Source organism: Lemur catta, chromosome 10 (assembly GCF_020740605.2).
Source record: "Lemur catta isolate mLemCat1 chromosome 10, mLemCat1.pri, whole genome shotgun sequence".
Lineage (NCBI taxonomy): Eukaryota > Metazoa > Chordata > Mammalia > Primates > Lemuridae > Lemur > Lemur catta.
The window spans coordinates 57,398,657-57,416,949 of record NC_059137.1 but is presented as its reverse complement, the minus strand read 5'-3'; positions in this window follow the sequence as shown (position 1 = coordinate 57,416,949).

The window sequence follows — 18,293 nt, the reverse complement described above, 5'->3', positions numbered from 1 at the left end:
TAATTGTGTATTTCTAAGTTAGCTTTTTAAGCTCAGAATATATAACATGATAGTTTGAAACAAACCTGAATGTGAAGCAAGCTGTAACTATTATGAACTGTTATGATTTAGTCTTTCAACAAACGTGTAGCAGAGTCCATGTTGAGGGCTGATAATGTAACTGGGAGTTCTACAAATTAACTTCCAAGTAGAATATAATGCTTATGAAAGGACAATCTTTAAAAGTATGAATTTGAAGTGTATATAAATATTAAAACTCTATAGTAATCATATCAATTGTTTAAAACTTAGATCAATAAAAATTTATTCAGAAAAGACATCATTTAGAATTGGTAGTGCAAGGTACTGATAACAAGCAGACTAACATTTAGTGGGTTTTATTATTGTTTTCAGACCTCTATAGACAGTGTACCCCTTTATTTCTTGTACCCTGGCAGACTGCATCTACCATCCTATCCTTAGTACACCACAGATACAATGAGAGCATATAAACAACAAAAGGAACTGAATCACGAGGCATGTGTCAGATCCCTGTCTGAGAACACACGTTTAAGGAACTGTAAAATATCCAGGGTGGTCCAGGGTGGTCAGTGCTAACAAAGCAAGGGAGAGAGGAATATGAAAGTAGGTTGGAGAAATACATACAGCAAACTATGCAGAGCCTCATACATCATATTCAGAATTTTGATCCTTATTGTGGAAACAATAGAAAGGCTTTGACAGTTTTATGATGAAGAAAAGAATGTGGGTGATGAGGTATCATAATCAGATCAGTGTTTTGAAAAATCCACTCTAACTAGCTACATAGAGAAGTTTAGATGGAAACCAGGGTCAATGAAGGTCAAAGATGCTACAATGCTGGTATAAGTAAAAGACAGAATTCTGGTGGTGACAATTTAGTTGAAGTGAGGTGATTTATGACAAAAGGAATTTGTAGGAAATAAGATCAACAGGGATTGGAGATGCACTGGTTGTATTAATCGGGGTTCTCCAGAGAATCAAAATTAATAGGATATATGTCTGTATGCTTATACACACATATATACAAGTATATCTATAACTCCTCCCACGATGCCAAGCTGGAAACCCAGTAGAGTTGATAGCTCAGTTCCAGTCTGCAGGCAGCAGGCTTGAGACAAAGGAAGAGCTGATGTTTCAGTTCAAGTCTAAAGGTAGGAAAAAACCGATGTCCCAGCTCAAGACAGTTAGGCAGGAAGAAATTCCCTCTTAGTTGCAGGAGGGTCAGCCTTTTTGTTCCATTTAGGCCTTCAATTGATTAGATGAGGCATAGCCACACTAAGGAGGACAATCTGCCAATTCAAATGTTAGTATCATCCAAAAACACCATTACAGATTCACCTAAAGTAACGTTTGACCAAATATCTGGGCATCCTGTGGCCCAATCAAGTCGACACATGTAATAATCATCACACTGAACACAGATATGAGGGAGAAGGTGTTGAGAAAAATCCCTCTGTTTCTGGTTTGAATAATTTGATGGTTGGTGGTTGCATTCACTGAGCAGGGGGACATGAGAAGAGCACCAGGTTTTAGATCAAAGATCAGAAAATTTATCTTGGACTTTCTGAGTTTAAGGTGACTTAACGACATTTAAGCAGAAATATCAGTGGATATATATGGGACACAGAAGAGAAGTTTGGTTTAGAAGAAATAATGTTAGAGTCCATTAACAAAAATATGTTAATGGGAGCCATCAGCACAGGCAGAGAGGGAAATAAGAAAAGGGTCAGCACAGAGTAGAGAAAGAAATCTCAAAATCAGTCCTTGGAGAATTATGACATTTAATAACTGGGTCAGCAGGATGACCCTGCAAACAAGTCTGAAAATCACAGTCAGAAAAGTATTGGGCACACCCTGGAGAATGTTGTATGATAGAGCCAATGGTGAGGGTGGGGTGGGCAGGGGCTCTGTGGTGGCGTGTGCTGCGCCCTAGCTTATGGGGTAGGTGGAAGAGTGAATGAATGATGATGAACTAACTGGAGACAGGATATAGGGAGAGCTCTTAGAAAAGTTTGACTGTGAAAGAGAACAGAGAAATAAGTTTGTAGATTACAAAATTCTCGGTGACATAGTTGTAAAATTATCCTTCCTTAGTAAACCCAGTGAAATCAACTGCTTAATATAACCAAATAATAGCAAGGTAATTCACATAGCACTCAGTAAATACATGTTGAATGAATGCATCCTTGAATGCCTGACTCCCTCTAGAAAACCATTCACAACTCATGACTTCACTCTTTTTAAGAATTGGAAACAATGAGCTATAAAATACAACCTATTAAATGTAATGAATTACAGTAAATATTTACATATATCAATGCATGTACTACATGATTAAACTTTTATCGTAAAATCTCCTGTGGTATCAAATATCCAAAGCAAACTGTACACAGAAACCACAGGGTTCAGGCAAATTCTGCATATAACCATATTCTTTTTATGAGGCCTCATGGGATAAATGCCTCTCTTTTCTCTGCATGAGGAACAGACTTGTGTTTTTACAAGTCTTTTTTACCAATCCCCATTGTATAGGCAATGGGAATCATGTAACAGATTCCATTTTCCTCTTTGCTTTGGAGCAAGGAAGCACAGGGCTAAACTGTGGTCTACTTGCAACAACCAGAAACAAGAACCTCATAGTACAGTTTGTCTGCATATCTCACCCCTGGTTCCTTTTTATTTTTCTTACCTTTATTTTCTCATCCCCCTGATTTTCTTAGTTAATGTGAAAAACATCTTGTGCTCTATGTATTTTTGTAATAAGCCCTAATTTTTCTGACTACAACAGGGTATAAATAAACAAATAATCCTAGTAGAATATACAATTAAGAAGGACACACCTAGAAATGTGTTGCCCTGCTTTATGACATAGCATGTTTAAATGGAACATTTGGTTAAGTGGTATGATTCAGACCTGAAGTTTTATTGCTAGAGATCATTTGATGGAAAGGCAGAAACAAGATTTGCAGTTTTACATTAAAGTTCAATTTTGTGCATGTGTCCATTTGCACACCCACTCCTCCACTCCACGTGCGTAATTGTTAAGTGAGTTTCTCTTTTTGAGGATGAGAGGTATATTTTTAATGAGCAGCAGACATTAAAAGGGAATTTGGGGCCTCTCAGAATCAACAGCGTCATAACAAGCTTTCAATTAAGGGGACATCTGTTGGGAATATAGGGGAATCTCTACCCCAAGTCAGTTGCTAATCACATTCACCTGCCGGAGCAGCCGGCCCGCCCTGCGCACCGGGAAAGGTTGCTTATTTTCTCCGTGCTCAATCACACTGCATTAAGTGGCCACCTGGGTAATGCGTTAGTGCACACCTGCTGACCTACCCAGCCAGCAAAACGTGCTGAAATCAAACTACTAAAATAGAAAGCAGATCCTACCTTGGCCTAGAAAGGGAGACCGAACAAGCAAAGAAGAAAAGGCCCCACACTGGAAGTACATAATGAATGCTCAGGAAATTAGCATTAACTTTGGAACTTTTTGTTAGCATGTTCCACTGTTCTTTCAACAGGAGATTTAAGAGATTCTTACTACCCTTGGGAAAAGAATTCAGCCGTTTCACTCAGAACATCAGCATTTAAAGTAAGTAACAGCCTTATCTGTAGAGGGTGATATTGAACAACACAATTTAATACACACACACACACACACACACACACACACACACACAGGGTGATTTCTCTTAGCCTATGTTAGAAAATGTACACTTTCCTCTTCTGAATGCATAAAAGGTGTTTTTCCTAAAACATATAATTTTCTTAATTATATGACAACTATTGGGAAGGAATATTGTATATTTTATACATTTTAAAAGTATCAAGCACAGGCTGGTTAATAACACAATATTTTGGGCCAAGCTTTCTTCACCTTGACATGTTGCATTACGATGGCCACTTGCACAGACTGTTTTTCTGTCCAGTATAGTCATATTTACTGGGGTTTTTTGTTTGTTTATTTTTGTTTATAATTAGGGATGGTCAGTTAACAAAGCTCAGAACACCTAACAAGTTTGACCAGAAAAAGACAACACATCCTAGGGAACATAAGGTTTATTTCTGAGGATTTCCAAACATACAGGTAGATACAGGAAGATATTTTCTGTCACTGTGTTGTGCTCTTCTCTATAATACTATAAAATCAAGAAAGGACGAGAGCGGTTATCTAGGTACTGCAGATTAAGAAGAAATTTCAGGATGAATTGTCTGAGTTCTGTTGGCCAAATTCCATGTAATAAATTTTACTTCTCCAGCTTACTTTGCATGTTTAGATATAGACTTATTGTATTCAAGTTTACATTCTGAAATTTAGCTTAGTAAAACCTTTTGATTAACGAGGGCATTGTATGCACTGAGAATGTTCTGTGTCACAGAGAAACATCTTACTTTTCCCAGCTCTTCTGTGTATAGCTGTTCATTTTAGGTACATAGGTGTTTTATAATCACCAGTATGTGTGTATATCTATATCTATTTATATATATATATAATGTTAACAAGACAGTATTTTCCCTTAAATATTAAGTAAGCAATGTATTTTAAATGAGGAAAAAACATTAAAAATATCTGGCTTGATCATACTTTTATAGTTTAATCAAAATGATTAATAACCAGACTCAGCCTTTCCCCTAAGCACTTACAGGCAATTGATACATTGAAATAAGAAAAAATACTAAAACATGCTACAACAGAGTCTATAATTCCCAACAAGCTCCTCTGTTTTTGGATGGAGATAATCAGTAAGTAGCTCTCCAAGGCATCTATTAATCACTGTCAATTTTGACTAAGTGGAATTTCTGATTGGCTGCTCAGGAATGGCCAGCTGCTAAAGGAAACTAGAGAACCTGTGCAAACAACATCTTTTTTTCTTCCCTGAAATGACTAGTAAAGGTACAAAACAACTTTAAATGAAAACAGAAGGGAGATAAATCTAGAGAAAGAAATGTGGAGATTTACCAGCTGAGATATTAGTTTGTGAGCACTAGTAACACCAATTTACTGCTGCTTTTTAGAACAATGCAAAAGAAAAGTGAAGTAAGGAATTAACATAGGTACTAAAACATTATCTCACTTCTTTAGTACACAGCAGTGTGAACAATATTTACATATGTACATTTCTGCTTAAATATCCTTGTAATATTCATTTCAGCAGAAAGACCTTAAAAATGTCAGTATCTACCTTGAGAGCTAGGGCAAAAATGTCAGCTAATAGTAGCATCATTTTGATGGCTGCTTTAATATTTCTAACTATATCTAATTGACAGTGTTAATATCTTTCTACATCTAGCCATCTAGGTACTAAATTTTCAGTTTTACTTGCCAAAGAAGATGTTAGATTTTCTCCAGTTTTGTAGCAAAGAACTGGAAGCTTTGAATGAGGAATAAACATTGGGTACAGAAATATTATTCTTAATATTCAATCGATGGTGGTAACTCCCTGTCACTTATTCCATTCCTTGTCCATATTTTCCTTCTAAAATAGAAGCAATGGTATTCCTTTCTCAGAGAATATATTCAGACAGTTTGACTGAATGCACTTTGGACCACACTTCTCTGGCCTTAGTTAATGAATACAAGGTGGTATAATCTGTTTGTTGCTGGTATTTGGGATTTGAGCACAGCAATTCTAGTCTCTCTATGTGCTTGAACTGAGGAGATGTTTGGTGCTTACCATGTGTAGAGGAAAGGGAAGACTGTCAGGGAGGTGTAGGGTGGTTGAGATGAGAAACCATGGGGTCCCAGAATGAGAAAGAGATGAACAAAGAAAGAATCTGACTTTGACTCAAAAAATCTTTCAGGTCCTTGCATGGCACCATGTGTAACCTGGCTGTACTTCCTACACTCTTCTGTCATGAGTATCTCTCTTGGATGTTTTCCAGAAATCCCTTTTTTTTCCTTTTCCTTAAGCTAATCAAATATGTGTATGATACCTGCATCCAAATGATCCATCCTAAGACACTTGAGATGTCTGATATTAAAACCAAATTATTAGCTTGCTTTTTACTTACTAATTTATTTTATTTTATTTTATTTTATTTTATTTTTAGGTATTGATAATAGCCATATCTCTGTGGATAAAAATTACTTTGTCTTTGTTTAGTTTATGCTTATTGTATACATGTAAAGTTGTAATTTACATGTTATAGGTTGGAAAACTAATAGCAAACCTCTTTGTTGCAATAGAATAGACTAACCCTAGTCACATCACTGTGCCTGCATGTGCATGTGTGTGCACACGTGTGTGTGTGTGTGTGTGTGTGTGTGTGTGTGTGTGTGTGTAGAGGGTGGCAGCATGTTCATTGAGCAAAATAAGGAAACAGGAGGAGGAGTGACAGGAGTGTTTCAGAACATACTCAACCTAGAAGTTATTCTTTTCTATCTCAAACCAGTATGGTCTAAAAAACCTGCCACTGGAATCTCTGAGGCCATTCCTTGGCACATTGGAAGAGAGTTGTGCAATTTCAAGTAGGAACAGAACTATTAAGTACACTAGAAACATAAGTATTTGGTTCTATTTTAGGTAGTGATTCTTCCTTCTTCCTGTGTTAAAGTCTGAACTTTTTCACACACACATGTACACATACACACACATACACAAACACAAACACACGGCTACCCAATGAGTGTTGTGCACATGTACTCATCAATCTCACTTGGGAGGCTATTTTAAAATGCTGATTCCTAGTACCTCTTTCTGGACCTATTGAATCTGAGCATGCGGGTGTGGGGCTCATGAATATGTATTTTTAAAAAGTCATCCCCTGAGATTTGATGTAGTAAGTCCAGCGTGGTCTTGGGGAGCCGCTGTTTTATTCAGTTAATACACTAACTTTGGTAAACTTAAATAAATCATTCAAAATGAATTAGAACAGACAAGAGTAAGATGTGTATCTAAAACTGGACAAAGAAGATTATTGTTAACTGACAGCTAATTCATGTGTAGTTTACTCTTTTACATCCTCATGTTAATACTTATTTAAAAGTATGTATTTTTCCCTTTGTGTTTTTCTCTACTTGTCTTTGTTTTTCTTTCTTTGTAAAGTCCAGTGTTAATATACATTTTTGTTGTTACAGAAATCTTTCTGAAATGGGTAGACCCAATGGATAATTTTTATCAATACCATGACTTTCGGAAGAGAGATCATTATCATATTCCTTACACAATTATCCCGAATGAAGAATATTCCTTTTTTATGCTTTTATCTTATATACAAATACCCACACATGTACATATACACACTATTGATATCAAACAAACCACTACTCTTTTCTCAAATCACTACATTCTATGAATAGGAGAATAAAAAGGTCATCAGGGAAGTTCTTTAACAATAGTCAAAATAACATTCAGTGTTCCAGATATCTCTCATTTATTATCTTTGCCATCATCTGCGTAAGAACTGATTTGGAGGCCTAATAGGCAGGGATGAGAGTTTGATTTAGAAGGATCACTTCTATATATCTCTTTAACTTCTAGATACTTTTTTATTTTTAGAAATTACTTACAGCCATTAAAGATAATAGCATAGCTTAACAACTGTAAGTATCTTTGAAACAATAATGCAACATAATAGCAAGTTCTCCAAATGTCCATTTCTTTGGTAGTTGGATTATAAACACATGGTACCTACTGAGGAGTAATGAATGCCAGGGTATGTAGCTCTGCATACCAGAGGGAGGTAACACACCTCTCAGGTAGTTACTTAGAAATAATTCAATGAGTCATACGTGACTTTAAGTCTTGCATTTTTGAGCAAAGCATTGTAAAAATTGGAAGATGCAGTCTATATTTGAATCCTCCAGTTGTTTTAATTAAAAAATCCTTTAAAATGTATTATCCATTTACATAGCTTAAAAGACTGAACTGTTTACAAGCCATTATCATTTATAAAAAGAAGACAGTCACTTTCTAAATTGGAAACAGTAGAAATATTTTAATTTTATTATTATGTCTGCTATTTGTCTTCATAAGGCACAGTCCCAGGGGCCTAAGCTACTATTAAATCCAGGACTCTCACATCACTCCTATGATTCAGTGCCTCTGAGAGAGGGAGCTTCTTAAGTAAGTCTACAGTACTGGAAAAGGATCAACACTGGCAAACTATCAACCAAGAATTTTTAATTCTTTCACTAGTGCAAAAAATGTTCTTGATTTTTTTTTTCCAACAAGCACTGGTTCAATCAGGTATTTATTGAACTCAACAGTGGCTCAGCTCCCTGCTTGATGCATGCTGGGGGTGGTGGGTAGGAAAAAGTACAAAACTCAGTCCTTAGTGGGGAAGAAAGAGAAACCATTTATTGAGCACTTACTATGCATCAAATTCACTACCAGGTGTTCTCAGCACATTGCATCAATTTGTGGAATTTCGAGTTCGTTTCAGGAGGCGAATACTCTTCATGTAACAATCAGGGAATCAAAATGGTACTTGAATTTCACAGAACTTGACAACTGCTTTCTCTTGCCTTATCTCCTCCCCACCTCACCTCCCTAGACAGATAAGTCAATTGAAGGCTCTCCATCATTAGCAAACTCCTCACTTCTACTTGCAGAATTGATCTTGGTTGTGGAAGGAAATTGTAAATGACTCTTGCACACTCTGCCTCATCATCCCCATCCCCACCAATTTCTGGTCATTCATAAGGCTTGGCATGAGTCTGCCACCCAGATGTGAGCTAGGATACAACATATATATATATATTTGAGACAGAGTCTCTGTGTCGCTCAGACTAGAGTGCCGTGGCATCAGCCTAGCTCACAGCAACCTCGAACTCCTGGGCTCAAGCAATCCTCCTGCCTCAGCCTCCCAAGTAGCTGGGACTACAGGCATGCACCACCATGCCCGGCTAATTTTTTCTACTTTTAGTAGCGAGGGGGGTCTTGCTCTTGCTCAGGCTGGTCTCGAATCCCTGACCTCAAGTGATTCTTCTGCCTCAGCCTCCCAGTGTGCTAGGATTACTGGTGTGAGCCACTGCACCTGGCCAATCTTTCTTGAAATGGTTCTCTAATTTGCTTTTGTTGAAACATGTTAGTGCTTAGAATTCATGAAATTTCAAACAGCTGGGGAATCAGAATGCGCCTGTGAAGCCATATTTTATGACATGGCTGCCATTTGCTTGTGTTGGCTGATGATTGTGGTGGAAATGGATATTGTGACTGCCTAGGCCCCATACATTATATTCCCTAAATACTTTGGGAAGTCCTGAGAGCTCAGGCAATAAAACTAAAGCAATTCTTCCTGCTCAGTCTTTTTATGACCATTTAAACATTGGTACTCTCCCAGATTTCTGTCCTTTGTCTGAGTCTCTTCTTACACTGTTTCCTCGGTGTAACCTAACCTGCTCCCTGACTCTAACTACTCTCTATGTGATGATGCAGCCAAAGTCTTTAATTTCAGTCTGAGGAATTTTCTTCAGACTCATTGGTCGTCTCCCTACACACAAGTGTGCTCTTATAGGCAAGATGGTATAGGATGGCTCCGAGGCAGGGGTGTTACGAAGGATACATTCCCCCGCTCCATAGGCTCCCAGGTTAAAAAAATTGCAACCGTAAGAAAGGTGAAAAGAGTCAAAAGTGGATCAATTCACCTACATAATTTCTGAAACATAAGACACAGCTGTATTTTTCCTGACAGGGCAAAAAAAAAAAAAAAAAATTCCAATTTAATGAAACAGAAAAACAAAACAAAGAAAACAAACAAACAAACAAAAACACCTACCACTACCATGTTTAGTCAATCTGTGCTCTCCAAGATAATTTTTTATCTTATGGGGATGGTTACTCCTACCTGGATAGTCTCAAAGACCACACCAATATGATACATATGAGGTCTAAGCCAATAGCTTGGGTGTCAGCCTCAATTTTCCCTTCATGCTACACCTCTAGGCACCAAGTTCTATTTTTCCTACTTCTAAAAATCTTGCATGTTTCCTTTCTCCCCTCCATTCTCACTGTTAGAGAACTACTGTACTTAGTTCAAGTCCTCCTCAATTTGTCAACTGGACTATTGCAACAATTTTCTTACTGATCTCTTGCTTCTAAGTTTGCCGCTATTGAATCCATTTTCTATACTGTAGTTAAGGTTAATAATTATCTTGTTTAAAATCATTCTACAATTCTCTCCTTTTTAAGCTGAAACCCAAACTACTTAGAATGACATGAGATGGACTTAAGGTCTAGCCCTGGTATAGACTGATAGTACCACATCTTGCCATGCCTCACCTCACAATTTCTAGTCATTCCCAAGCTTCTTGCTGCCCCTTAATATGACATGCCCTCTTTCATCATACTGTGTTTGTCCAAACTGCATCCTTCGACTGGAATGCCTTTTCTTATTCCTGGTGCCAGATTTTATCAAATCGGCTTCTATTTTATTTATCCTTCAAAACTTATTTCAAATGTTACCTCCTCTGGGAAGCCTTCCTTGATCAACCCAAGGTGTATTGGTTGCTCATTCCACAACCTGTTGTAATATTTTATGCTTACCCCAATAAAAATAACAATAATAGCAAAATCTAATGTTTATTGAGTAAATACTAGGTCCCAGCACTGTGACAGAATTTTTTATAAAATTTACCTAGTAAACTTTATAATACTTTATAGTAAATATCTGCCAACTTGATGGTTTCTCCTATGTGACCCTGAACTCTAAAAAGGAAAGCTCTGTGTCTTAACAGAATTTTTCTTCTTCTCGGAGCCTAACTCAGTGCCTTGTTTATTGAATGATTTAAAGTTCTGAAGTTTGTGATTCTGTGTTCTCCATGTAAGATTCCCTGATTCTTTCAACTGGAAATAATCACTTTCATATCTGAATTCCGCTCTGTCAGGATTTGTATTTCTTCCTTGCCCATATTAAATATTTTTATGTATATAACTTGGCTGCCCTTCGCACCGGCCATGTAGTTACTGAGAGCCCCCTTCGTGATCATTCTTTCTGAAAATATGTTTCAGCAGCTTCCAACCTTTGGGATTCAAAGTTTTGAAGTTTTTTCAAATCTTCTCTTTCTGATACTTAAAAATTTTAAGTATTAACACAATTTGAGACAGAAAACATCACTTGGGCCCTGGGAATAATGATGAGTTAGTTTAGAGTTCTTTCTTGTAGAGTATGGAATTTTTGAGCTCAAAGGGAACTATAAAATCATGCCATCCAATCACAATCTCTCTTTTAACAGAAGAGACTGAAGTCCAGATGTTGAATGATTTAAGGTCACAGAGCAAGTTAGTAGCTACGTTTGGACTAGCTCTTAAGAGTACAGAAAAAAGGCAAAAATTTAAATTGACAGTTTGAAGTAGGAGTCCTACCTCTATACCTCCCCCCTTCTAGGGTATACTTCAGTATTCTCTGGTATTTTCCATAAAAGGACTCTAGAGTAATGTACAGATGATTATTTATCTCTTTGTTATACCAAGTTTAAGTTTTTTATTTTGAATTATTTCACAGAGATTAGCTATAGCTTATATGGGTATATTTTTAAAATGGATGCCAATAACATGGTTCTCAAGTTCACAGCAAAAGAATGAATTGAATCCGTTATTTAATGCATATGACTGATTTCCAGTGAGCTAATGGATACCTGATATAGTCATTCTAACCTAATATACTTTTTAAAGTGAATACAAAGTATTTTAATGCTTCTAACTACAGGAATATTTGACTCAGAGCCATCACCTGATGTACTACTTCTTGGTCTTTCAGCCAAATCTATTTTAGGACTTGATACATCAACATCAGAAAATTCCAGAGGAGTGGAGGGGGATAGAAACATTCTCGGTAGCATTTTGACCATCTGTAAGAATAAAAATTATGATGCACGATTATATTTTAATCTTCCCTACTATTAAATGGTCAAAAGTTCTAAAGACTTTACAAATAAAAATCATGAACCTAGGATTCCTTGTGGAAAGTTCTGTACACAAGTGGTCATATTTAGGTCTTTGTATTTCATTTCAGGGCTGGGAAAGGAAGTGAAAGGTTGGGCCCTAAAGCTTCAAGTGAAAAGCTTAAGGAAGGTCAATGACTCTCTTCATCGAGACTCCTTTGGACCCAACTAGCCTCCTCTTGCCTCCAGATGTGCAAATGGCTAATGCTAAACTGATGAGGGAGGAAGAGAGAATTGACACCAAATAAATATTTATTGATTGAGAAGATGGGATAACATAAAAAAAGAATGAAAAGATAGAATGTTGTTTGGTACCTAAACCATTTACATAAAAATAACCCAATTGAGAGAAAGCTCAGTCTCCTAAATTCAGTTCCAACTTGAACTACCCAAATCAGACCCTGCAGACACCAAGTTTAGCTGGTACTTACACACCCACCCCAGCTTTCTTGAAGTATAATTAACAAATAAAAAGTATATATATTTAGGTTGTACAATGTGATATTTTGATATAATTATACATTGTGAAATGATTACCAGAATCAAGCTAATTAACATATCCGTCACCTCACATTGTTATCCTTTTTATTGTGATGAGAATATTTAAGATCTACTCTCTTAATCCAAATATACCATATGGTATTACTAACTATAGTCACAATGCTGTACATTAGATCTCCAGAACTTATTCTTCTTGTATAACTGCAACATTTTACCCTTTGACCAAAATCTCTCCATTTCTCCCACTCCCCAGCCCGGGCAACACCATTCTACCCTCTGCTTCTACGAGGTCAGATGTTTTAGATTCCACATAAGTGAGATCATGTAGTATTTGTCTTTCTGTGCCTGGCTTATTTCACTTAGCATAATGTCCTCCAATTTCATCCACACTGTTGACATGACAAGATTTCCTTCTTTTTTAAGGCTGAATACTATTCCAATGTGCGTGTGCATGTGTTTGTGTATTCACATTTTCTTTATCCCCTCACCTGTTGATGGATACTCAGATTGATTCCATATTTGGCTATTATGAATGCAGGAATGAACTTGGAGTACAGATATCTCGGAAAGAAAGTAAAATAGTCTGTTTGCAGATGACATGATCTTATATATAGAATATCCTAAAGACTTCACTAAAAATCTGTTATAACTAACAAATTCAGCAAAGTTGCAGAATACAAAATCAACACACAAAAATTAGTTGCATTTCTATACACTAACAATAAACTATCCAAAAAAGATATTAGGAAAACAATTCTATTTACAATAGCATCTCAAGAACAAACAAACAACAACCTTAAGGATAAATTTAACCAAGGAGGTAAAAGATCTGTGCACTGAAAACTATAAAACATTGGTGGTGCCTAACTTTAAAGTAATATGCTTTAGGGATTTAAAGTACTGGCAAATAACACATTCTTAAAATATCATCCGAAGAGGAAATCTGCCTATTATTCTTTTTCATGCCTTCACAGTCATACTAAATAGATCCTGAGGAAGCCTAAAAAAATGAACGCTTCATTCACATAACCAGCCCTATCTTTACTGGAAGCCCCGGAGGAGAAGGCATCTGAAAGTCTACTGTTTGCTTCACTGGGGAAAACCCTAGCAGCAGGAAATTGCATGAGGCTTAATGCTGTATAAAATGAGAAACTAGATAAAGATATTTTTCAAAAGATGTCTCAAAGAACAGGATAGTAAGTCTTACTCCGAGTAATTTAGTCTTCTCACAATCGCTCTTTCTCTTTTTGTCCTAAAGTGGGTATACAATTTCCCCTTGGGGTTACATCACCAGCTTGAATAATGATACACAGTCCCTGTGTCTCCAGATATTGCTGGAAGTCCCAATACATGATGTGGATCTTGAAACTTTTTTCTCAAAATTTTGATACAGCTTTGGTGGAGGCTGGGATGCTCTTGGCTACATAGCTTGACGTTTGTTCTATCAACTTCCAAAGAGGTATTTGTTTTTTCCTCTGCTTCTGACACATTATCTTGGATGACAGAGGCTTATTCAAATCAATTGAGGGAAGGTCGAGAGAAAAAGAACTTCATATAATTTCTGAGCTACACTATCCTTATTGTGGAAGACAAGTAAATTTGGGTTTGGTATATGTGGCAACTATAATTGGCTTAGTTTTCAGTAGTTTGTCTCTAAGACAGCCTTGCTTTAAGGAACTAGAAAATTCAACTGACTATTCACATAGAATAGAAACAATTGCTAGATAGGAATGAAAATGTTAAGCTTAGTTTGCCTGTGGTAAAATATTTATAATCTTTGATAACATTTGCTTAATGTCTTAAGGCCATTCTATCACTGACTGATTCAGTTTTCTTACTAGATTTTAGCTATAATCAGTGTATTGGCAGATATTCAAAGGATAAAGGCTTATGGCTTATACGTTAAACTTGGGACAATTCAAAATGGTTTCTTGTACAGAATGGGCTTTGATTAATGTGGATTGATCTAATGGAATAGAAAAATAAATAATATTAATACTGAGCAATTTGGATTTTACTTACTAATCCATTCTTACCAACTCAACTTGTAAGAGGGGCACATTTTTTTTGGTTTATTTGTTTTTAGTAACAGGTAAGAAATAAAATACTTGGATAGATGTTATATATATTACCACTTTCTGATGGTATATATTTCTTATAATATTACAGAATAAAAATGATAGTTTTTCTACTTCATCATAATTTATGGACTCCCTGAGAAAAACACCAATTAGCTACATTGTGTTGAGTAACATCTTAACAAGTCCCCAAACAATTTGAAGCAGCAGCCACTGCGGCATTACTATTATCACATTATAAGCATCACAGAAGGCAAGAAAATCTAGGATAAAACAGTCAGAAATCCAAGAACATGCATGAAATTTACATTTAGTCCTATAAAGAGAAATGTTCAATTTCATGTCAGTTCATGTCAGATTCCCTTTCCTTACAAGGCTCCATTTTCAGAATCACAGTTTGAGTATGGCAAAAATAAGCAGAGATTAGGTTTTCAAATTACCTGTAATTGGCATTCATAAGTACTATAGTTCGTCCAGAAAGAAAACACTTGGGTGACTGTTGTAGATCAGTTCCAATGTTCTTCATTATGCCTCTCCATCCTCTCCTCCGTGCACCCCATGGTCTAGCGTTTTTAGCAATCTTAGTCCCTCAGAGAGGCCCTGTTCCCTTTTGGCTCCGTAGCTTTTCACTGTAACTTAGAATGTTCTTCTCTAACCTCCACCCTTGCACCCTTGCTGGTCATTCAAGACTCAAAGTGCAATATTTGAATGTTTGAATTTGGGGGCTTTCCTCCTCTTCTCAAAAGTTTACAATTAAATAACTATGTTTTTGTTTTTGTTTTTCTTTCTATCCATTGTCTTAGAACACTCAGAGAGGAGATTTGAAGGGCCACGGATCTTGTGTCTATGTATTGTCAACCTATTCCCTGATTCAAATAGCAAGCAGTACAGCCCTAAATATGTATTTTCACAGAGAATTAGGTCAATATACAATCTGTTTTTCATTCATTACTTGAATTCCCAATGTGTGCCGATTTTTGTGATGGGCATAGAGAACAAATACAATCTAATCTTATTAGGATAGACCTAGTTTTATATGGTGTACAACAAGCTTTAGAGGATGAGGCAGACAAATTATTTTAATAATACGAAGTTTTGCAAAAGGAGCTACTGTAGGCAGGAAGAGATTTTATAATAATTTACAAAAGTTCAAGGTAGCCAACTTGTTGATGGTAAGATGCTGCTGAGTATGTGATGTGGATGGTAGAGCTATTAAAGATGCATGATCTATAGGAGCTGGTGATTGATTGGATTTTAAGGGTGAGGAAGAGAGAAGAGAAGGTAAATGAATTAGAAACACAGCTAGGATTGCTGAACTGAGTGTAAATGCCTTTTACTAACATATGTAATACAGGAGATGCAACATATATTATAATTACATAATAAATGTATCAATCATACAGCCCAAATATACCACATTAATCCCAATATCAAAAAGTCTGCTTTGTTGGCTCATAAGTATCCTTTTGAACTTGTCAGGATATATGTCTTGATTTATGGTCTGAGAATACGTTTACCATAATATTTAGTATAGCACATATAGTGTTTAGGTACATACCTCCTTATAATTGCAGGTTGGTAAAATGCCACTGTTCAATCTGATACCATTTAAGAGAAGGACAAAAATGAAGACTACTGATGACCTTTCTTAGGAGACAATTTTTTTCAGTATAAGGGGGTCACTTATGAATATAAAAAAAATCAGTACAATTACTATGAAGATTCTAACCTTTCCTCTCCCCAAGACATTGTCTGTGTGGACACATTTTCTACAAAGCAAATTTGAGCTAAGCTTCCCTAAGCTTTCAGTAAAGACATTAGCTTAGTTAGCATATTAATTAAGACAAGTTAAATGCCCTCTTCCCTTCATTGCCATGTAATAATTATATGCTCAACATTTGTCCAGCGTAGTTCCATTACGTAAAGACTGTCCAGCTGAGGTTGCTGGCACTCATAGTTCTGCCCTAAAATTACCGGAGTATGTTAAGGATTCCTGGCCATTGGATGTTTTATTTATTTTTTAGACTATGTAATTGAATTTTGAATGTACATTATGTGATTAAGGATTTGGAATAGTGCAAGGTCTTTCTGCATCTTTTAATGAGAATGATAATGTTGCTGCTATTCATGCTGATGATTTAAGTCTATTGTTTATTGCCACTGAAACTCTTTCTCATCTTCTTAGAATGGAGATACTTTTTATTACTGCCACTGATATTTATTTGAACAGCTTGTTTAAGTTCTGTGTTCTGAATTGCTTGTGAGGAAGAAAATACCTAGAATATTTTTAAAGGCTCTGGAGTCACTCCAAAGTCTTTTTTGGATCGAGATGAGGAATAAGTACATCAAGTAGACAGCAGTTAAGCAGACAGACAGATGCATACTCTTAAATTCATTTTGAAAGATACGTTCTGTATCATTGTGGCTCTATCATGTATTAGGAAATATAAGTAATAGTTTTTTTCCATCAAGAACTATGGAAACAAAATTTATAGAATTTGTAGAGATAATATTTATATTAGCTTTTCATTTATGTATCTATGTGTGTGTTATGTCATATATAAAACATACACACACACACACACACACACACACACACATACACACACATACACGCCAGCTTATTCCCAAATGTACTTGGCACTGCAAATCTTTCCAAATTTAATTAACAAGACAATCTGAAAAAGAATATCTCTATTTCTTTTCTATTGTAAAGGATTTGGGAAGACATCTAAAGAATATTTTCAACTTTCATTTTAAAATGTTCAAACATCTAAACAGGTTAAACAGAAACTAAAGCAAATCAATGTAATAAATACTGATGATGATATAGACACTGAGGTTCTCTTAGTAGTACACGCAGTGATAGTCTCCTAAACTCTCTATTCATTCTTTTTTGTTGTTTTTTTTTTTTTTTTAAAAACTGTTAAGTTTTCTTAAGAAAAAAATATAAATTAACATGTATATCTTTGGGCCTCTTTAAGGTCAGTTATTCTTTTTAAACAGAGTAGAAGGGATAAAACTAAAGTATTAGTGTTTTAAGCATAGATCAATTCTATATTTAGTTAATTACAAATAAACTTGAAAAAAGACTATTAGATTCTTGTGGGGGCAAAGGTTTTCAGACCGTAGGATGCCATATATGCCGGTCTCAGTCCATCAAGGGCTGGGGCTCTGAACTCAAATCTCAAAATACATGGTTTAGTCCCCAATACCTTGTTTTCATCTGCTAAATTCTTTCCCCAGAACACTACATTGGCTAAGGCTCTTTGCAGATTTCTTAAACAGGTTATATCTAGTACATCAGTATCTGATCCTAAATTAGGAAGTTTACTTCCCAAGAGGTACTTTTTGATGTAATGGCTGACCTGCTGGTTGCAGACTCTCCATCTTTCCCATGGCGATTCTTTTTTGAAATAAATTCGACCGCATTACCCCTTTCAGCACTGTGCCTTATGTAGATCCTATGTCTCCTCTCAAAACTACCACTAGAAAGCATTAATAATGATGATGATGATGATATTCATGACAATGTCCACCAGGTCAACCTTGTCTTAGTGCTTCAGCATGCCTCGAGCCCAAATTGCATCAGTTATAGGACTTAGTTTAAAGCAAGAAAGCAAAATGAATGTGTATAGACTAAAGGTATGGCTTCCAGCTCGAATGTTTAGACATTATCTTGGCACAGTAACTTAGCAGTCACACATCAGGAGCCCCTGATAAACCCATCTCAAGGATGTCACTTGTGCTATCTTATCTGACCCTCCCACCAGGTCAGGTAAATGATCTTTATGGTCCCTTCATTCATA